Source organism: Gopherus flavomarginatus, chromosome 5, assembly GCF_025201925.1.
Source record: "Gopherus flavomarginatus isolate rGopFla2 chromosome 5, rGopFla2.mat.asm, whole genome shotgun sequence".
NCBI lineage: Eukaryota > Metazoa > Chordata > Testudines > Testudinidae > Gopherus > Gopherus flavomarginatus.
The window spans coordinates 33,324,942-33,346,684 of NC_066621.1; the positions used below are offsets into that span (position 1 = coordinate 33,324,942).

At 49.9% G+C, this 21,743-nt stretch overlaps 1 protein-coding gene and 1 long non-coding RNA gene across 2 annotated transcripts in view; one reads left to right on the forward strand and one right to left on the reverse strand.

Annotated features, from left to right (window-relative positions):
- LOC127052588 (zinc finger protein 560-like) overlaps positions 1-21,743 on the reverse strand; it is a 374,863-nt gene that overhangs the window by 177,961 nt on the left and 175,159 nt on the right. The window lies entirely within an intron of this gene.
- LOC127052669 (uncharacterized) overlaps positions 1,709-21,743 on the forward strand; it is a 127,245-nt gene continuing 107,210 nt past the window's right edge. Inside the window, exon 1 of the long non-coding RNA XR_007774847.1 lies at positions 1,709-1,740. This is a non-coding gene — a long non-coding RNA (uncharacterized LOC127052669). The remainder of the gene's footprint in view (positions 1,741-21,743) is intronic.

Below are 21,743 nucleotides of genomic sequence, written 5' to 3' on the forward strand. Positions count from 1 at the left end.
GGACTGAGTTCCCAGTGGGAGGGGGGGTCCCTTGAGGGGGTCCCTGGCTGCTGGGGGCTCTTGGTGGGGGGAACCCTTTGGGATTCCCAACCTGGCAATCATGGTGTGGTGGGGGTTGTCTGGCCGGTGGGACTTTGAGGGGTATCTGGGGTCCCTGGCCAGGGACTCTGGGGGCTGCGTCCCAGGGAATATCTGATGGGATCCTGGCTGGGGGGTGTCTGGGGCCCCTGGCTGGGGGGTCTGGGCTCTGGGTACTAGGGGGTGTCTGGGGGCTGCTGCTAACCATGATCCTTCTCTCTGGTCAACTTGTACCACAGTCCTGGCTCCTAGTCACCAGCTCACCAAGTCCATTCCCCAGTCACGTGCCCTGTCACTGTGATAACTTTCTGTCCACTTAGCAAACACTGTTAGTGTGAAATCACAGAATTTACTTTTCTCCTCTTTTGAAAACTGCAGGAACTTTCGGTTCCATTTGGAAATTTTTTGCCCCCAGTCCTTGTCCTAGATCTGCGGGGGTGAGGGAGGTGGGAAGGGAGTCAGCACTGCCACACGATGGTCTTTTCCACAGTGTTCTGAACTCATTCTTTCTGAAATCCGGTGTCATTGAGACCGTTGTTAATCCAGAGTCACTGTATGGAAAGACAAGGAGTGATTCCAGATGGACAGTGGGTCAAATGAGATCAGCCATTCTCCCTGTGAGGAGGGGCTCCCATTAGCTGCTCTCCCCAGAGAGCTAAAGGAGGGAAGCTGCTCATACACTCCGTCCCTCTCTGCTCAGGATATTGGGGTTCAGCTTCCTGGGTCAGATGCTGCAGCCTCCATTGTGATCTGGGAGACCAGGCTTGGCAGCTGCTGCTCCCCCAGTGGTTCTCTGTGTTGGGAAGTGACCTTAATTAAAGCTTCTTGTCTGCCCGGCCCAGGGGATGACTTTCTGCAGCTGGTCCTAGCCCCCTAGGGCAGTCCTGGGCCCTGTTACTACTAAATTCTGAGCCAGAGTCTCCAGGTAACTGAAAGACCTCAGGGAATGTCCTAGGGTCTGGCAAGAAAGTGACTCTGCACAAACAACACCACCTCATTTCTCCTCCCATTAGCGGTTGCCAGGAGGAAATCCAGCCATGGGAGAGCAAAGCCCCCAGGAATGGGACTGTCCCAGTCAGAGGGGCAGGGAGAGAGGACAGGGGAAGGAGAGACTGAAAGGGGCAGTGGGAGAAATGAATGTGGGGGAGAGATTTCCAGCTCTCTAGTCCACCCAGACACATGTATTGCTGCATCCTAGGGCAGAACCACTTTCCAGTGAACAAAACAAGGATCAGACAGAGCAAAACCCAGTTCCTGACTCCATATTTCCCATGCTGGGGTGCGGCTGCCGTGGGGTCAGTGTCTGAGGGAATCCCCCACAGTGACTCCTTTGATTCTGCTCTTTTCTAGCCTTGTGTTCAGAGAAAGGGTGAGGGGAGAGAGAAGGGAGGTTAAAAATGTGTCTGTGGACTTAGGCTGGCAGGAGGGGCCAGGTCTAAATTGTAATAAACAGATTGTGCATTTCCCAGCATGACAGAATCTAGGGTGTCTGTCTGCAGGGAAAGGGCCTGGGGGAATTGTGATGTGAAATTAACTAAAACCGGTTCTGAAACGCCGACAACTGCCCTTCTCCCCCAGACAGGCTGCAGAATGTTTTGGTGCAGCTCATCCCAGCCTGGCGTGGGACAGGGAAGAGAAATGGCTGCAGTGGAGTCAGTCCAGGTAGAGATTATCGGGGGGTTGCTGGTGGGTTCCTGCTGGAGGAAAGGGAGAGCAAATACACCAGAGGTGGGAAGGTTTGCAGAGTCTGGTTTGGAGGTTGGAGCGGGGCAGGAAATTCACAGCGTGGGGAAAGGAGGAGGCCAGGGTGTGGCAGACCTGCTGGGAGTTATTTACTAAGGCCATGTCTACATCTAAAATTTTGCAGCGCTGGTTGTTACAGCTGTATTAGTACAGCTGTATAGGGCCAGCGCGGCAGAGTGGCCACACTTACAGCAACCAGCGCTGCAAGTGGTGTTAGATGTGGCCACACTGCAGCGCTGTTGGGCGGCTTCAAGGGGGGTTCGGGGAACGCGAGAGCAAACCGGGAAAGGAGACCAGCTTCGCCGCGGTTTGATCTCGCGTTCCCCGAACCACCCTGCAAACTGCAGGGAAGGAGACCTGCTTGTTCGGGGAACGCGAGAGTAAACCGCGGCGAAGCTGGTCTCCTTTCCCGGTTTGCTCTCGCGTTCCCCGAACCACCCTGCAAACCGCAGGGAAGGAGACCTGCTTGCTCGTGGGTTCGGGGGACGAGAGAGCAAACCGGGAAAGGAGACCAGCTTCGCCGCGGTTTGCTCTCGCGTTCCCCGAACCACCCTGCAAACCGCAGGGAAGGAGACCTGCTTGCTCGGGGGTTCGGGGAACTAGAGAGCAAACCGGGAAAGGAGACCAGCTTCGACGCGGTTTGCTCTCGCGTTCCCCGAACCACCCTGCAAACCGCAGGGAAGGAGACCTGCTTGCTCGGGGGTTCGGGGAACTAGAGAGCAAACCTGGAAAGGAGACCAGCTTCGACGCGGTTTGCTCTCGTGTTCCCCGAACCACCCTGCAAACCGCCGGGAAGGAGACCAGCTTGTTCGGGGAACGCGAGAGCAAACCGCGGCGAAGCTGGTCTCCTTTCCCGGTTTGCTCTCGCGTTCCCCGAACCACTCTGCAAACCGCTGGGAAGGAGACCTGCTTGCTCGGGGTTCGGGGAACGCGAGAGCAAGCCGGGGAAGGAGACCAGCTTGATTACCAGAGGCTTCCTCAGGTATGCTGGGATACCTGCTTATTCCACGGAGGTCAAGAAAAGCGCTGGTAAGTGTCTATACTTGATTACCAGCGCTGGATCACCAGCGCTGGATCCTCTACACCCGAGACAAAATGGGAGTACGGCCAGCGCTGCAAACAGGCAGTTGCAGCGCTGGTGGTGCCCTGCAGATGTGTACACCTCCTAAGTTGCAGCGCTGTAACTCCCTCACCAGCGCTGCAACTTTCTGATGCAGACAAGCCCTCAGTGGCCTAGATTCTAGGAACAGACCCAGGAGGTTTGGAGGTGGAAATGCCCTAATTTGTGAAGAGAGAAAATAACCCACCTACATAGAGCCAGTCAAACTGACCAGATTCCTAGTGCTGGAGCCTGACCTCATTAACCATCAGCTGCTGTGAGATATAAAGGGGACACCCATGAGTCAGGCTTATTGGAGCTGCCACTCCCTTCATATCCCGCTACTCACAAAGAGGAGGGTGTTGGGCATCCTACCAGCGAGCTCTCCCTGGACCCTGCTAGGGGCTCCATCTCCTGTATCAGTCAGTGGCTAGTAGGGGGGTGATGGATATGCTGGGAGAGATAAGGGGCTCTCTCTTCATCCCCTCACAATGGCATTTGCTGGATACTCTGAGCCAGGTCGAGGTGGGACTCTCCTGACTATCATCCACCCAGAGCTTCCATTTGATTCACTCTTCTCTGCCACAAATAGTGGGGCTGTGAGTGGGGCAGCAATTCCTTAGTGTTGGACTCTTACTCTTTCAGGGGCTGGTGACCTTCAAGGAGATGACTATGTATTTCACCAGGGAAGAGTGGGCTCTGCTGGACCCCACTCAGAGAGCCCTCTACTGGGATGTCATGCAGGAGAACTATGAGACCGTGACCTCGCTGGGTAAGGGTTCCTGTCCCTTCTGTTCTTGGAAGGGGAAATGAAGAGTGAAGGTTCACGCCACCCCCACAATGCCATCTGTTCCCTGTCCTGTTTCAGCATCACCCCAATAGGCCAGTGACACACATAATACCAGAGACCCTCCTCTGCTGCAGAACACTTTGGGAACAGAGCACAGGAGCCGTATTGCACAGTGTCAAATATCTCCTGTTTGCTCAAGTGAAACTGGGGGTTAGGTCTGGCATAACTGTCCCATACCCCTAATCATTTTTGTTGCCCTTTTCTGAACCTTTTCCAATTCCAATATATCTATTTTTGAGATGGGGTGACATGTGCATGCAGTATTCAAGATGTGGGTGTATCATGGATTTATTTGCTGTTTTTACAAATATGATCTATGAGATATTCTGTCATATCTATCACTTTCTTAATTATTTCCTACATTGTTCACTTTTTTTCACTGCTGCTGCACATTGAGTGGATGTTTTCAGAGAACTATCCACAGTGACTCCAAGATCCATCTCTTGAGTGGAAACAACTAATTTAGACCCCATCATTTTGTATGTATAGTTGGGATTGTGTTTTCCAATGGGCTGCACTATGTGCTATCCTGTCATCTAGTACTGCTGAGAGCCTGGATTCAGTAATATCCCTGCCCTTCCTGTTCCCTTTCTCCACCGAACCCCGCCAGCCCATGCTTCCTGTTCCCAGCTTCCCCAGGATTCTCGCACTGTCTCTGAACCTCTCTGTCAGCAAGAAGCAGTGCCAGGGACACTTGCCCTCTGTCTGGAGTCTTCGATTTCTGGGACATGGATTTACTTTCTCTGTGTTGTAAGAGGCTCTGTCATAATGAGTGTCTGTGATGTTACCCAGAGTACAATCTGGACTGTTAAATAGCTGTCCCCTCAGTCCTGCAGCATGGGGTGCCTTTTCCACTGTTTTCCCGCGAGAACAGCCCCTCTTGGCCAATTAACACACAGTCTCCAGCATGTAACTCACTCCCAGCTACACAGTATTGAGTGCTGCTAGACAGCCACTCATGAATTACACCTCAGGAGAAAACCAGCAAATTCTCAAGTGCCCAACTTTCCCCCAGAAATGTGCATCTTGCACTGTCCAGCACGCTACTGAACGACCCAAGCTCATATGAAGTCTGTCATTTCATCAGCGGAAAATGACATGCACCAGCTTGCTATCCCAAACAGAGTTTCCAACACACTTCAATCCACACATACTGGTTAGATGAACAATAAACCAAGATTGTTAACTACCAAAAACTAAAACTAGGCCGAGTCCATGAAAGGGGCACTCCCAGGAGAGACTGTATAAAGGCTGGAACATGAAACACCTTTGTAAACCTGAGACAGCTGCCTTGGGGACAATGACAGGGAGAATCCCCCAAAGTGACTCCTTTGTTTCTGCTCTTCTCTGGCCTCCGATTATTCCTTCCAACGTGGAGTACTTTGCACTTGTCTCTACTGAATTTGATCCTATTTACTTCAGATCATTTCTCCTGTTTGTCCAGATCATTTTGAATTTTAATCCAATCCTCCAAAGCACTTACAACCCCTCCCAGCTTGGTGTTGTCCGCAAACTTGATACATGTAAGAGAGAGACTGTTACTGGGAGGGTTTCCCCATGTGTCAGAGGGTTACACCCTGGTGGGAGGGGGCTAGGCGTGTACTGGAATAAGGTCACTCTGTGCTTCACAATGTGCTAGAACCGAGAATGTGCATTAGCAGGGGAAAAGCTGGGGGGAATCGGCTTGGGGAATGGACAAAAGCCTAGTCTGAATTCTCACACCTTGCCCTTTTCACCCCGGCAGGCCAGTGAATAACATCCATGTTTCGCTGCAGATCATCTCGTCCTCCCAGGGGCAAGGAAATGGCTGCAATGAAGCTGGCTCAGGTAAGATATTATCAGGGTGGCGGGCTCTGCTTGGAGGTTGAGGAGCAGTAAATGCATAAGAGGGTGGGAATTGCTAGAGGTGGTGGGAAGCAGGAAATATCTCGGGTGGAGAAAGGGAGGGGACAGCATGTGACAAACCTGCTGAGACTTGTGTAGTGTAGGGCGTGATGGGTTGTCACCCCCAGGAGGCAGTTTGTGGAGCTTCTGGGAACTGCTGTGTCCTCTAACCCTCACGCTGGGCTGGCCCTTCTCACACTGCTTTGCTGGAGATTTCGCAAGCCTCTCCAGGGCCTGTTATCACCCAATACAACAGCAGGTGGCGCCATGCAGCCAACTAAGCTACCTGAGTGCGTTACCTAAGCCACTCAAGGACAGATAGAAGACAAGAGCCAATTTCCCACTCCTCAACCTTGCACACTTGCTGTAGTATAAATCCAGAATGATACCATCTTATAGTGCACAGGGATCTCTATAATGCAAGCTCATTAATGTAGTTCCCCTTCCCCTCGATATGGGACAGATGTGCACAACAAGCTGAGATTTTCCCCAGACACTTCACTCAAAATACGCTGGTTAAGATAAAGCATCAAACAAGTTTATTAACTGCAGAAAGATAGATGAAGTGATTGTAAGTGATAACAAACAGATCAAAGCAGATTATTTAGCAAATAACCAAAACTCAGACTAAGCCTAACATACTAGATGGATACAATTTGAATTAGCAATTTCTCACCCTGACTGATGGTACAAGCAGTCCCCCAAGTTTCCATGCACAAGAAAGAAATCTCTTGATCCTGGGAGCAGCACTTCCCCCACATCCGTTTTTGTTTCTCAGGTGTTTCCAGAAGTTCTCTTGTGTGGAGAATGAGGCCAAGAGATGATGTCACACCCCACCTTACGTAGCTTTTCCATATGGTGGGAACCTTTTGTTCGAAACTAAGTTCCTAGTCCAGTTTGTGGAAAAATACAGGTACTAAAATGGAGTTTAGTGTCATGTGGTCTGGTTACAGGCCCTGCTGAGTCATAGTAGCCATGACTCATAGGCTGGCTGAAACAGTAACAGGAAGGCTAAGCTCTTCCACAGTCCATTGTCTTTGCTGAGCCATCAGCACTGTCTGGCTTCTTCATTGTTGTACCTGAAAGGCTCATTGTGGCTGTTACCCAGAGTAAGCACATTTGAAATACAGATACAGAGTCAATATCCATAACTTCAGATACGAACATGATATGTGCACACAAATAGGATAATCATATTCAGCAAATCAGAACTTTTCCAGTGACACCACACATGATGCATCTTCTACAAAATAGATCATAATTATGTCCTAATCATATTATTATCATACCACTATGATGAATATGGGGGTGTAGTGTCAGATAGGTCCTAATTTCAAGGCACAGGAGTTGGGAATGGAACTTCCCATCTTTGTGGAACAGGAAATAACCCTCCAGCCAGGGCTGGGACAACTTCCCAGACTCTCAGTGATGGAGCCTGAATCTACTGACATTTCATTAATTACCACCAACTCCAATCTTTGTGGCAACTGTAAACTTTATCAGTGATGATTTTGTACTCTCTTCTAAGTCATGGATAAGAATGTTAAACAGCACAGGGCCAAGAACCAATCCCTGCAGGAACCTGCTAGAAAGAAATCCACTCGATCACGGTTCCTCATTTACTATCAGAGTTTTTAATCTATTTAATATGCCATATTTATTTTCTATCATTCTAGTTTTTTTTAGTAAATATATTGTGCTTATCAAGTCATGTCCCTTACGGAAGTTTAGGTATATTACATCAATACTATTAGCTGCAACCAAACTTTTGATCTCATCCAATAAGGATATCCCGTTAGTTTGATAGGCTCTATTTTCTCTAAACCTTTGTTAATGGGCACTACAATTCTGACCTTCTAACTTCTGTTCTTTCTGATTGACTTCCCCTTTCTTCCATATATTTTATTTGGAGAGTGCTTGGATTCCTACCAGGGAGCCACTATCAGGGTCAAGAGACAGCCTCATCTCCTATATTAATCTCTGGCTAGTAGCTATGTGATAAATGTGAAGACCCTGCTTCTGTCTGTCAGATGGGAGACACAAAGGTTCTCTCTTTCTACCCTCTGATGCCTCCTGGCTGCTGTAAGCAAGGTGGGGTGGGACTCTGTTAACATGTGCCTCCCGGAGCTTCCATTTCCCTGGTGCTGCTGTTCCATGAGTAGTGGGGTTGTGAGTGGGTCAGCAGGTACTGAGTATTGGACTCCTGCTCTTTCAGGGGCCGGTGACCTTCGAGGAGGCGTCTGTGTATTTCTCCAGGGAAGAGGGGACTCTGCTGGACCCCACTCAGAGAGCCCTCTACAGAGATGTCATGCAGGGGAACTATGAGACGATGGTCTTGCTGGGTAAGGATTCCTGTCCCTTCTGTTCTTGGAAGGGGAAATGAAGAGTGAAGGTTCATGCCACCCCCACAATGCCATCTGTACCCTGTCCTGTCTCAGCATCACCCCAATAGGCCAGTAACATACATAGTACCAGATACCCTCCTCTGCTGCAGAACACTTTGGGAACAGAGCACAGGAGCAGCATCACACAATGTCAAATATCTCCTCTTTACTCAAGTAAAACTGGGGTTAGGTCCAGCATAATGAACAGAAACTTCATGCCCCGAACCTTCTCTCAAACCCTGAGCCTTCTCTACCCAAACCAGAATGTGCTTGGGGTGTAACAAGCACGCGGCTGGAGTCAGAGCTGCCAGTCCAGGGTTACTTATCATACAGACACTCAGTGCGTCCTTGAACGCTGGCTGGGAATATCCGGACAGGGGAGCTCCAGCAGCAGAACACTGAATCTCACCCAGGATTACAGATGACACAACTCCTCGCTGATCTGGATTGCACCCCAGCATGTGAAAATGGCCAAATTGGTAGTGACATTTCATGAGACATGGAGAGTCTTGCTCCCATATCACCAGGTGTAATAAAAATAACAGGAAAGGCCAAATATGGAAAACTGATTGTTCAGCTTGCTTTTGACCTGCATCATATTTTGCAATATATTCCAAATAAGGAAATTAACGTGCCACGTATGTGTCATTGTTTGTGGTTTTAAGCTATAAAAGGCTTGTGTGATTTTTAGCTCAGGAACAGTATTCCAATAGCTGTCGCCCCCTGCGTGCTTGTAACCAAGAAAAGAGCCTCAGGCTGAGCTGATTCAAATATTAATCCTGTGGTCGTTTTCCACAACAGCCTCCATAGATCCCTGTGATGGAATGTAAGGCTACATCTAGACTGCCCACCGTATAGGCCAGTTAAAATCGATTGCTCGGGGATCGATATATGACGTCTCATCTAGACGCCATATATCGATCCCTGAGCGCGCTTATATCGATTCCAAAACAACACCAACGCCAACGGAGTTGTTGATTTGACAGGGGGAGCCGCGGACATCGATCCCGCGCGGTGAGGATGGGTGAGTAATCCGATCTTAGATATTCGACTTCAGTTACGTTATTCACGTAGCTGAATTTGTGTATCTAAGATCGATTTCCCCCCGTAGTGTAGACCAGCCCTTAATGTCTTCACATCTTCCCCCTGCAGGAGAATGGCTGTTTGACCAGCTGTTTGCCTTGCTGTCTCTGAGGAACTGGTCTGTGGGTGTTCCCCAGAACTGTAACTTTTTCAGTAATATCATACTGTAAAATCTCACAATTTTACATACAATGTTACTACACATTTTAACAGGAGGATAATATTCAGTAGGTTATGCATTTTCTAATGATACCTCACAAGCCATACTGGGTACAAAATTGATCATAATTTTCTAGAAGAGTGAACACAGGGGTACAGATAGACACAGTGTCTGTTTGTGTGTTCCCAGCAGATATGTGGGTATTTCAATCCCTCATAAGCACAATGTTTGGCATCTTCAAGGACCTGCGGAACTGGTCCTGGGAATTCACTAGTTTAGCAAGTGTGAGACTGCATGAAATTGTGAGACACTTTGGTATTAATAATAAAATAATATAATCTGATAAAATTGCAATAAATCATGCTAGGTATGCCATGTAAAGTGTCAGTGAAAATGTTATGATTTGCCAAGTATGATAATTTTGTTTCTATGTTTCTATCACCTTTGTATTGTGAGTTACAGATATGTAAGGTATATCTGTATTTCCAGACTTGTGCAGTTTTTCTGGGTGACACCCCCAGACATATTGGCATCAACATTGCCTAGCATGTTTGTTGGCTATTGAGGGTCATCAGCTGTACAATGAACCTATGGACCAAGGGGATACACCTATTGAGTCAGCAAGACATGCCGGGGTTTGCCTGTGTAATGAGACCTCCAAAGCTTTTCCATGCCATGTGCTGTGAAGCTTGTGTTTGGGACACAGGAAGTACAAGCCACATGGCAAAAGGAATATAAAGAGCAGCTGCATCATCTCCATCTTGTCTTCAATTCCCCTTCCTACCTCTGGAGCAACTTCTCTACAAACTGAACCCTGGAACAAAGGACTGAATGACCCACCCAAGCTCTGGATGCGTTCCAGACAGACTTTCAAGCCAGCAACTCACCAATACTGCTAAGAACCTGATATATCCATTTTGGAATGTATCTGACTGCTTTTCCATTTAAATTCTTTCTGTCTTTCTTTCTTTTAAACCTTTAGTTTAGATGCTAAAGAATTGTCTGGAAGGATGGAATTTAACTTCATTCTTTCATTTGTTCTTTCTTCTAAACATTTAGTTTAACTGCTAAAGGATTGGCTGGCAGCATGGTATTTTGGATGAGATCCAAACCTGGGTAATGTGGCTAACCTTCTACCCACCCACTTCCTGGATCCAATTAGGATCACTCTCCTGCTGCCCTCTGGCCATGCTGTATCACAGTGAGCAGAGTTTTAAAATAACCTCTCACTGTACGGGACCTAGTTGCTGATTAGGAGCCAGAGAACTGTCATGCAATAAAGGGGGCCGTGTGATTTCTTTTTTCAGAGTCTCGTTAACCAGTGTGTGGGATCAGAAGCAGAGTTTGTGACCGGTCAGTGAGTTTAACTTCAGTGTTAACCACCAGTATGGGGAGCATCTGCTCTCCCTTTTTCAGCCTGCTCTGACCTTGGCATTTTCAGTGAGGACTGCCCCAGGCACACTAGGTCACACTAAGCACTGAAGATAAATTAACAGAATGTTTTTGATGATCAAGTTGTATGAAATCAACTGAACTCCTTTGTTTTCTTTCATCTGAGCGGAGTTTCTGGTTTTCCAACGTGATATGATCTCCCAGCTGGAACAAGGGGAAGAGCCATGGGTCCCAGAGCTCCAGGGTTCAGAGGAAAGAGAGATCCTGAGATCTCCCCGCACAGATGAGGAAACATTAAACCAACTCAGAATCTGTAAGTGCCTGAAGGAAACATCTAGGATGCCCTACAAAGCTCTTGGGAAGTCTCTCAGTTCATTATTGTCCATAGCAGGGGTCTCATCCGCAGGGTAAATATAGCTCAAGGCTTCCTCTAGATGCTAGCAGAAACCGGACAGTAGCTTTCTCCCTTCCCCCTGTGAAGTTGGATGGGATGTGAAGGCTGAATTGATCCCCTCCTCTCTCCTGTTGGGGGGAGCTGCGTTCCTGATTTTTATTTGTCCTCTCTCCAGCACTTGTTTTGGTTTGGCCTTCCCCTTTCCATCCCTGTTTGAGGTTTCTGTCTCTATCACAGCAGGTGATGCAATGACGTGTGAGGTTCAGCACAGACCAGAAAAAGAGCAGGGAAACCAGCCAGGGGAGAAAATGGATAAATTTATTTCCTGTCAGGGAACTCAGAAGGGCCTTAAGGAAACCAGAATACAGCAGGAAATCTGCAGGGAAAAGCAAAAAAAAATACATGTGCTTAGTGTGGGAAAAACTTCACTTACAGATCAGGCCTTTCTCAACATCAGAGAATCCACACAGGGGAGAGGCCCTGTGAATGCAATGAGTGCGGGAAAACTTTCAGTCGCAGCTCGCACCTTATTGGGCATCAGAGAATCCACACACAGGAGGGGTCCTATGAATGCAGTGAGTGCGGGAAAACCTTCAATCGCAGCTCTCACCTTATTCAGCATCAGAGAATCCACACGAGCAAGAAGCCCCGCGAATGCCATCAGCAGGCCTGCACAACTCGTAAAGCGGTGATGTAGAGAAATCTCCGTATTTACTATCTCTATAAATCTTTATAACGTTGCATTGTGTTATTTTGTATTAAGTATCTTTATCTTTATGACATTGCATCCGGCATGATGTTATTTTGTAATTCATATGACTTGGCATTGTGCCTCTCTATTTTCATACAACTTTGTATTAGATCCCTATATAGAAAATTGGTAGAAAACTTTGTATCAAATGTTATAGCCCCTAAGGATAGTATAGTTAAAGTAAAAGAAAACATGTGCCTTTTTGCTAGAAGTAGAATGAGATCTTCCCCCGCACTCTGTAATCAATTGCTCTATTGACTGAATGAGGTGTGAATGATTGAGGTTTGGTAGACACCCACCTCCAGACAGCTACAACAATTGAAGAGGGAATGGGAGCCAGAGCAAAGGACAATACAACTTGTCAAGTGGGCCCAATAAAGAAGAGCAGACATATTGATGGCCTCATGGATTAGAAGCAAGCACCTTCTTTAGAAAACACCCTCTTTGAGCAGCATTGGGACAACACCCAGAGAAAAGCAGCACAAAGACCAACGGACGCAGACCCAGATTTTGAATCTGGTCTAGATTTGCATAAGAGGGAAGCTGCTATAAATGCGAGGTATTTTGCAGAAGGACCCCGGATCTCGTCTTGTCACCATCGGACCATCGATTTGGATCGGTAGAAGCCCGGCTCCACCCCTCCCCCATCTAACTCACCTGGCCAGTGCAGTTAAGGGGAGCAACTAGTTGGTAACAACAGCAAGACGGAGTGTGTTTATGTCTGTGTGTGTGCGTGAATGCATGACTGTGATATATATCTCATGTGCATATCATAGAGTATTAATTGATACCTGCATTACTAATAAATGTGGCATTTTGCCTTAATCCTCCTGAAAAGTTCCTGTACAGTACTTTGAGTAAAACAGCGAGGGCCACAATACTCCAAAGAAAACAGCTGATGACCGAAACCCCCCGGCCCTGCGGAAACACCCCCCACTCAGGACCTTCCAGCCTTGAGAAAACACCCCGCCCAGCCATGCAGAAACAAACCCTCCTTCCCCAGCGCCGCCCCACCAAAAGAGCTGTGGGTCAAAAAGAAAGGTTGGTGGTGGGAAGGTGTTACTTGATGTTAAATCAACCAGGGACTCCCAGCCAAAGAGGTGGCTGGGAGCCCTCAGGGTCAAATTAAAGGGCCTGGGGCTCTGACGACTGTGGGAACCCGGAGCTTTTCAGGGCTGGGGCAGGGATTTAAAGGTCCCAGAGCTCCTGCTGCTGAGGGGAGCCTGAGCCCTTTAAATCCCAGCCTCACTCCATGCCCTGGAGCTGCCGCCAGGATTCAAAGGGCTCTGTGCTGCCTGCAGCCACAGGGATCCATGAGCCCTTTAAATCTCAGGTGCTGCCGGGATTCAAAGGGCTCTGGGTTGCCCGTGGCGGTGGGGAGCCCTGAGACCTTTAAACCTCAGCTGCGGCCGGGAATCTCTGCGAGCAGCCCAGAGCCCTTTGAATCCCGGCCGTGGCTGGCAGGCCGGCTTTAGGAAGTGCGGGGCCCAATTTGAACATTTTTGGCGGGGCCCCGCAGGGATGATTGGGGAAAAAAAAGCCTTTCAATTCTTAACAACCGGTTCCCTATAAAAAGTTCTGCCACAGTATGTATTTTTTGAACCAGTAGGGTTACCATACGTCCGTATTTTCCTTCCAGATGGCGATTTAAGAACCAAAAAGCCTGACATGTCCGGGAAAGTACAGATGTATGTTAACCCTACCTAAAAGTTAATTTTTAAAATGATGGGTCTGAACTAGAAATGAGCTCTGCCACTCCCTTAGGGTGTGCTAGGCTGCACATGTGTGGGTCCCAGCTGCTCCCTGCCCATCTCAACGAAGAAAGTGTGCAGGGTTACTTCCCTTGGAACTGCAGGGCACCAGTGAACATAGGGCTGGCTGGAGGTGGGGGAGGGGGAGGATGCGAGAGGTAGGGTCTGGCTGCAGGCTGGGCAAGGGGTGTGGGGCAGGCTGGAGACAAGAGGTGTGGGTGGGCTGGCTGGCTTCAGTAAGGGCCACAGGGAGGGTGCGGCATGGTTTGGCAGGGCTGGAGACAAAGGAGTGCGGGACTGGCTGGCTTCAGCCAGCTGGGTGTGGCAGGGGTTGGCTGGAGAAGGGTTGGTGCAGGGCTGAAGGCAAGGCAGGGGGTACGGGGTTGGCTGAAGACAGGGCAGCGGGTGCAGGTCTGGTGCGAGCAGGGCAGGCAGTGTGGCAGGGGCTGGCTGGAGACAGGGAAGGGGGTGCAGGGCTGGCTGGAGACGAGTTGGTGCAGGGCTGAAGGCAAGGCAGGGGGTGTGGGGCTGGCTGGAGATGGGCAGGCTGCAGGCAGGAACTGGTGCAAGTAGGGCAGGAGGTGCGGGGCTGGTGCGGACAGGGGTTGCAGCAGGGGCTGGCTGGGGACGGGCTGGCTGCAGGCAAGGCAGGGGGTGCAGGTACAGGGGGTACAGCCCATCCTCTATGGTGAGTGCCTCCTTCTCCTCCTCCTCCTCCTCCTCCTCCCCCCCCTCCCACTAGGGTAGCAACAGCAGCCTGGGGCTTGGGGGCTATTTCAAGGGCCCGGGGCGCCCCTGCTTCCACTGCTTCAGCTCTGTAAATAGCCGCGGGAACCCTGGGGAAGCGGCGGGGCTCCAGTGGCTATTTAAAGGGCCGGGGAGGTAGAAGCAATGTGAGTCCTGGACTTTTTAAATAGCCCCCAGAGCCCCTGAGCCATACCCCAGGGCTCCAGCAGCAGGGCTCTGGTGGCAATTTAAAGGGCCTGGGGTTCCAGCCCCTGCTGGGAGCCCCAGGCCTTTTAAATTGCCCCCTGGGGAAACTGGGCCACCCTGGTACAGCGCACTGGCTTTTGCTGGTACTGGGGCTTGGGTGCGGGGTCCTCTTAGGAGCGAGGCCAATTCAAGGGAATTGCTTAAATTGGCCTAAAGCCGGCCCTGGTGGCTGGGATTTAAGGAGCTCTGAGCTCCCCGCCCGCCTTCCCAGAGCCCTATAAATCCTGGCCGCGGCTGAGATTTAAAGAGCTCTGGGCTCCCTGCGGCTGCGGGCAGCTTAGAACCTTTTGAATCCCGGCCGCGGCTGAACTTTAAAGGGGTTTGGATTCCCCGCGGCTACGGGCAGCCCAGAGCCCTTTGATTCCCGGCTGCGGGACGCACAGTGAGACTTCACGGGCCGCACGTTGCCCGTGGGCCGTATGTTGTACAGGCCTGGCATGGAGGGGCAAAATAGGTAAGAAATTTCCGTGGCCTGTCACTAGCAAATAGTAGCCACCATGGATCCTGCCAGAGGCGGCTACATCTTAGCACTGTGGGAAGCAACCCTTCACAGAGACCATTTGTCTTGTGGTTTGGGATACTTCTCAAGACATGCTGCACTCAGAGTGATCCCCTCATCCTGTGCCAGCTGTAGAAAAGAAAAGGGGCCAGACAACTCTCCCACTACCAGCTGCGAACGACTGATCCCCAAACAGGGGGAGGCCTCTGGCTATGATGTGTATTAAATATCAGGCTGGTCTCTTTCTTTGGCAAATATCTAACAGAGCTAAAAGAGGGAACAAATGATCCTCAAAGGAGAGGGGAAAGACAATCACTGGGAAATTTAACCCCCTGCAACATCCAGAATGGAGAGCGACTCAGGGCAACAGGTTCCCCCGAAGGAAGAAGTTTTTGGGATTTAGAAACATAAGGAACAGCACAAAACTTGAGAGGATTGTTAATTGACATTTGATAATGACACAGAGGGAAAACCTGAGCTTTCAGATCAGTGTTCAGAAATGAAAGACAAAGGGTGGAAATCAGAGATTTTGGATCCATTTTGCAAATTACAGAGAGGAAAGTGGAAAATCAGAGGGATTTTATATCAGTTGTTGATAGGAGGTAAAATCTGAGTGTTTCACATGAATACTTGATAAATGAATAAAGAGGAAATGGGCAACATTTGCAAACATTTTGTGTTCAATATCTGAGAAAAGGTGTAAATCTGAGATTTTCTTATTATTTTATAATTAGAGACAGGAAAATCTCAGGGCATATTCAATTAGAAACAGACATCTAGAGAAAAGTGGGGCAAATGTTTAGGTTATTTTATTTGAATCTTTGAGATTTGCAAAGAAATTGTGTCACAAACTGCATATTTGATAACATGAGAGGAAAACACCAAGATCTGAGGGGAGAGAGTCACTTTCCTGTCAGGGCCCAGTGCTCCCTCCCTCTCCCCCTCCGGGGTCTCTCACTCACTGGGGGCTCCAGGCGGGGCTGGTGCGGTCAGAGCCTGGGGCTGCCTAGGGATCAGGTACCAGCTGGAGAAGGCCCCACACCCGGCCAGGATAGGAATGTGCTACTGGTAGCAGCCTGGGGCTGGACCCTCTCTATGGGGGACACTTGCTCCCCCCTCCCCTTCCTGGCCCTTCCCACGCCCTGTTGCCAGCAGAGAGTGGACCCCCAGCCCAGCCCAGAGGTGTCCCTGTCTCAGGCCCCCCCCAGCCTCTGCCCAGTTCAGAAATCACTCGGGGGAACCATTTCCCACCTCTAACCCTCACGCTGGGCTGGTCCTTCTCACACTGCTTTGCTGGAGATTTCGCCAGCCTCTCCAGGGCCTGTTATCACCCAACACAACAGCAGGTGGCGCCATGCAGCCAACTAAGCTACCTGAGTGCGTTACCTAAGCCACTCAAGGACAGATAGAAGACAAGAGCCAATTTCCCACTCCCCAACCTTGCACACTTGCTGTAGTATAAATCCAAAATTATACCATCTTATAGTGCACAGAGATCTCTATAATGCAAGCTCATTAATGTAGTTCACCTTCCCCTCGATATGGGACAGATGTGCACAACAAGCTGAGATTTTCCCCAGACACTTCACTCAAAATACGCTGGTTAAGATAAAGCATCAAACAAGTTTATTAACTGCAGAAAGATAGATGAAGTGATTATAAGTGATAACAAACAGATCAAAGCAGATTATTTAGCAAATAACCAAAACTCAGACTAAGCCTAACATACTAGATGGATAGAATTTGAATTAGCAATTTCTCACCCTGACTGATGGTACAAGCAGTCCCCCAAGTTTTCCACTAGCAGGGTCTTCTCTGTTCACAGAATTTCTGATAGTTTGAGGTCTGCTGGCACTGGAGATCACTATTTTGGCATCTCTCTCTCTGTCTCAGTGAGCACCCGCTGTGGTTGTTGAAAGTCTGTGATGGGATCTATGGGATGCAACTGAACAGTGGGACCCCTGAGCCCTTTGTCCCACCACCTGGGCTCCCTCTCACACATGTGATGCTGAGACAAGCTGTGAATCTCTGGCAGATATTGCACTTACACAGACATCCGTAGGTAGGAACACAGCCAACTGAATTACATGAATGCTTCTGCAGCCACTCATAACACTAATGATAGAAAGTCGCCCCCCCCTACAGCTCTGCAGCCTTGCACCCCTGGATCATACCATCTTGCCTTAATCAGAAGCCTGATCAGTGTGAGTTTATTACACAGGGTCCACCCCTCCCTCACTGTGAATAGTACATGAACCAGCCTTGTAATGGAGCTGAGATTTCCCAAGAACTTCAAGCAAAATACACCAGTTTAAGTAGAGCATAAAACAGATTTATTAACTACAGAAAGATGGAGTTTTAAGGATTATAAGTGGTAGGAATAAAAGCTCAAAGTAAATTACCATGGAAATTAAAGATAAATTCACAATCTAAACTTTACACCTTATTACACTAGGGCGTAGTTTAGTTATGCACACAGGAAGGCTTCATGCTCGAGCTGCTGCACATGCTGGGCAGGCTTAAGGTCGGGCTCCCCATGGCAGGAGAGAAGAAGACTCGGCCCCTGGAGGGGCAGGCTGGGGCTTCCTGGATCCCATTTGCTCACAGCCAGCGCCCTGCCCCCACTCCCAAGTCATCCATGGCACCCACAGGTCGTCCAGAATGGAGCAGCAGTTTTCACTGCACTACGTCCACTTATGGCTCACAGGCAACTCCCAGACTCACCACAGTCCACCATCTCGGCCAGAAAGGAGCCCACTCAGCCTCACCATTGCTGCTTTTCCTTCCTCCCAGAACCTCGCTTCTCCTGGGCTGCAAGTAGCCATCCCTGGGATGCCAACAGGCAGCCACAGGGGTCTGTCTCCCAGCAGCCAACCGCACCTCCATGGGTTCAGCCCTCAGAAGGGCAGGTGGGGGTTTCCTGGATCCCACTTGCTCACAACCAGCCCAGCCTCCACCTCTAAAACCATCAGTCATGCCCCCAGGTTGGCCATAAAGGTGCCACCATTCTCCACTTGGACTCAGCTTTGCTTGTTTTCCTTTCACCCAGAACCTCCCTTCTTCTCCTGGGCTGCATGTAGCCACTCCTGGGAAGCCAAGAGGCAGGCACAGGGTTCTACCTCCCAGCAGCCAACCACACCTCCCCAGGCTTTTCAGAATGAAGGGTGGTGCTCTACTAACCCCACTTAGCCGCACAGCTTCTTCCCTGCCTTCCTCAGCTCAACTTTCCTCTATTACCCCATTCCTGCCTCACTTCCTCCTTTGGCCAGTCACGCAAAGGAGCCCAGGAGAAAGTGAGAGCCTCTATAGGCCAACCTCCAACAGCAGAGGTGGCCAAGCCACAAGCCTCCAAATGGTGACTGGCCTAACTACTCTAGGTTCTCCAGCCTGACACCAAGGTGCTTTCTCCACTGCTGTCAGCATCCTCTGTCAAGCAGGGGTTGGAGTTATCCCAGGGACAGGCCAATAGGAGGAGTGGCCTTTCTGAACAACAAGGGGATCTGGAAAAACGAAGCCCACATGTTTCTGCCTGGTTTTGAACCGAGGACTTTTTGCATGTTAGGCAAATGTGATAACCACTACACTACAGAGACTCCACCTACTGGGTTGTTGCTCACTCTGGCACAGACCAATGGACAAATCTAGAGAATGTGGTGGTAGGCCCTCCATAGGTCAGCTGGCGGAGCAGAGGACTGGAGCCAGCACTCAGGAAGTCTCATAGACTCATAGACTCATAGGTCAGAAGGGACCAATCTGATCATCTAGTCTGACCTCCTGCACAAGGCAGGCCACAGAACCCCACCCATCCAATTTTATAACTACCCCTATCCCAGGACCGAGTTATTGAAATCCTCAAAAATGGTTTGAAGACCTCAAGCTGCAGGGAAACCACCAGCAAGCGACCCGTGCCCCACGCTGCAGGGGAAGGCGAAAAACCTCCAGGGCACCTGCCAATCCGCCCTGGAGGAAAATTCCTTCCCAACCCCAAATATGGCGATCAGCTAAACCCTGAGCATGTGGGCAAGAGTCACCAGCCAGCACCCAAGAAGGAATTCTCCGCAGCAACTCAGTACCCATCGCATCCAACATCTCCCCGCAGACCATTGAGCAGACCTGTCTGGTGGTAATTCAAGATCAATTGCCCAAATTAACGATCCAATCATAACATCCCCTCCATATACTTATCAAGCTTTGTCTTAAAGCCAGGAAAGTCTTTTGCCCCTACTACTTCCCTCGGAAGGCTATTCCAGAACTTCACTCCCCTAATGGTCAGAAACCTTCGTCTAATTTCAAGTCTAAACTTCCTAATATCCAGTTTATACCCATTCGTCCTCGTGCCTACATTAGTACTAAACTTAAATAATTCCTCTCCCTCCCTAACGTTAACCCCCTTGATATATTTATATAGAGCGAGCATATCCCCCCGCAGCCTTCTTTTGGCCAGGCTAAACAAGCCAAGCTCTTTGAGTCTTCTTTCATAAGGCAGTTTTTCCATTCCTCGGATCATCCTCGTAGCCCGTCTCTGAACCTGTTCCAGTTTGAATTCATCCTTCTTGAACATGGGACACCAGAACTGCACACAGTATTCCAGATGGGGTCTCACCAACGCCTTATATAACGGTACTAACACCTCCTTGTCCTTGCAGGAAATACCCCGCCTGATGCATCCCAAAATCGCATTTGCTTTTTTAACAGCCGTATCACATTGGCGACTCATAGTCATCCTGCTATCAACCAGTACCCCAAGGTCCTTCTCCTCCTCCGTCGCTTCCAACTGATGCGCCCCCAACGTATATCCAAAATTCTTATTATTAATTCCTAAATGCATGACCTTGCACTTTTCACTGTTGTATTTCATCCTATTTCTATCACTCCAGTTTACAAGGTGGTTCAGATCTTCCTGAATAGTATCCCTGTCCTTCTCCGTGTTAGCAATACCCCCCAGCTTCGTGTCATCCGCAACTTTAGTAGCACATTCCCACTCTTTGTGCCAAGGTCAGTTACAAAAAAGGTTAAATAAGATCGGTCCCAAAACCGATCCTTGAGGGACTCCACTGGTGACCTCCTTCAAGCCCGACAGTTCACCTTTCAATACGACCCTCTGGAGTCTCCCCTTTAACCAGTTCCTTATCCACTGGGAGGGAAACAGGAGAAAGGACAAAAGAAGAGATGAAGAGAAAGGAGGGAGGGACAGGTGGATGGAGGAAAAGGTGAAACACAAAAGACAAACCCTAATGTCCCCATGATTCTAAGGGACAAAATCCCAGGTGCGGAATAAAATTCTGCCTCCTTAAGCTCATGTTTTCCATGCCTAGTATTCAACTCTCACCAGATGGATCAGACTGAACAGGTTTCACACCTCCAGGAGGCTCTTACCTTCTAAACAGGGACGGCTGTTTTCTAGTAAAATCACTGCAAGGGAAGGAGAAAACTGGAAAGAAGTTTCTCCTGGTGCTCACGTCCGTGAACCCGAATACTCTCTCAGTGCTCAGACAGAGACCTGGAGAAGGAGACTTGCTGAAGCAAAGCCTCAGGGGTCTCTGAGGTTTCCTTAGCCCCAGGCCCCTGACTGATGTCAGGATCTCTCTGTGAGGTCACCACCTGCTCACCAATAGTCTTTGACCAATAGTGTGAGGTCCTGCAAAAGGCCTTTATGATGTCACTGCCACACCCCGCCCTTGCTGTGCCAATGTCCTGCCCCTGGCCAGGCACTTTGGAGCTTTGAGCTACTCCCTGTGGATCACCTCACTCAAGGAGCTTTTCTATAGAGCATCCTCAGATGTCTAAGCACACGAGTGCCATGGCAATGAACTGACACTCATGGCACCAAGAGGAGATCATTAGTAGACTAACCTATAGGAGAAGGACACCCCAGCATTAGTAGGGGAGAAATCCCTACTGAACATGCATTACACCTAGCAGCCCGTGCGTGGGGTCGGGCGGGGGCTGTGGAGGGGGGAGACCTGGGAAAGGGATGGATGGAAAATGTCTGTGCAGCCGGGACATGGCCAGGGGGCGAGGGGAGAAGAGCAGGTGACCCCTGAGGAGCGGGGAGAAAAAGGGAGGGCTGAGATCCCCTCGGAATTACTACTGCCCCCTCCGTGGAGACCCCCCTCCTCTCCTGTCCTGCCCCCTTTCTCCCTAGAGAGCAACAAGCAACATCCAGGCTGACACCCCCTTCCCTCAAACCCCTGAGAAGTTCCCTGTTCCCCTCCCCCCATTCTGCCCCATTTTCTCTCCCCTTTGCCAATGGCCAGTTCAGATCTCAGGTTTGGGGTGTTTCCCCCCATTTTCACCTGCAGTGATTTGTCCTTGTGTAGGTGGGAAATGGTTCCCCCGAGTGATTTCTGAACTGGGCAGAGGCTGGGGGGTGCCTGAGACAGGGACACCTCTGGGCTGGGCTGGGGGGGCCACTCTCTGCTGGCAACAGGGCGTGGGAAGAGCCAGGAAGGGGAGGGGGGAGCAAGTGTTCCCCATAGAGAGGGTCCAGCCTCAGGCTGCTACCAGTAGCACATTCCTATCCTGGCCGGGGGGGGCTTTCTCCAGCTGAGACCTGCCCCCTAGGCAGCCCCAGGCTCTGACCGCACCAGCCCCGCCTGGAGCCCCCAGTGAGTGAGAGAAACCAGAGGGGGAGGGGGAGGGAGCACTGGGCCCTGACAGGAAAGTGACTCTCTCCCCTCAG